We start from the raw sequence: 1,136 nt of genomic DNA, 5'->3' as shown, positions 1-1,136 counted from the left end.
CATAGCTTCAGACTTAGAGTAGTTAATTTTGTAACCTGAAAAACGGCCAAAGGAATTAATTATGTCGACAACCCGTGTAATAGAGGATTCAGGACTATTTAGGTAAAGGAGGACATCGTCACAGTAGAGTGAGATTTTATGACACATGAAACCCACTTTGATGCCTTTCACCAAAGGATCTGCTCTAATGGCCTCCGCTAGGGGCTCCATAGCCAGGGCGAATAAAAGTGGCGAGGCTGGACAACCCTGCCTAGTGCCTCGGCCTACCAAGAACGGGGAAGATCTCAGGCCGTTTGTAATAACAGAGGCCCGAGGGGCAGCATATAATAAAGATATCCATTTAATAAAGTTGTCCCCAAGGTTAAACTTTGAAAGAACACCTAGCAAATAGGGCCATTCAATCCTATCAAAGGCCTTCTCTGCGTCAAGGGAGATGACAAGAGATTTGGACCTTGACGTTGAACCATACTGTATGAGGTTCAATAGTCTCCTTACATTATTACGTGAGTTACGACCTAATATAAACCCAGTTTGGTCCACTGAAATTAAATCTGGGAGAACACCCTCAAGTCTCTTAGCCAGAATTTTAGCCAATAATTTTCGGTCTACGTCTAGCAGGGCTATCGGCCTATAGGAGGTGCATTCATCTGCAGGTTTGCTTTTCTTTAAAATTAGGGAAATGTTTGCGTCCATCATAGTGTCAGGGAGAACCCCAGAATCAAAGGAATGAGATAACATATTAAGAAGGGGGTCAGCCAACAGGTCACCAAAAGCTTTGTAAAATTCAGGGGTCAGCCCATCAGGTCCCGGGGCCTTGTTATTTTGTAAGCCACTGATGGCCTCTTTTACTTCCTCACGGGTAATAGGCCTATTCAGCCTCTCTTTTTGAGTCTCAGAAGCTTGGGGGAGATTAACTGATGATAAAAAAACATGCATCAATTGTCCAGAACTGTGATCAGATTCGGAATTGTACAAGTGTTCATAGAAATCGAGAAATGAGTTGTTTATATCTTTGTTGCTATGGACTCTTGTACCGGCCCTGTTCTTTACAACTGGGATAGCCTGGGAGCCAGTATAACCCTTAATCAAATTGGCTAGATACTTGCTCGGCTTGTTACCAAATTCATATATCTTAT

The sequence above is a fragment of the Etheostoma cragini genome, chromosome 10 (genome assembly GCF_013103735.1).
Source record: "Etheostoma cragini isolate CJK2018 chromosome 10, CSU_Ecrag_1.0, whole genome shotgun sequence".
Classification (NCBI taxonomy): Eukaryota; Metazoa; Chordata; class Actinopteri; order Perciformes; family Percidae; genus Etheostoma; species Etheostoma cragini.
This window is presented reverse-complemented; position numbering follows the sequence as displayed.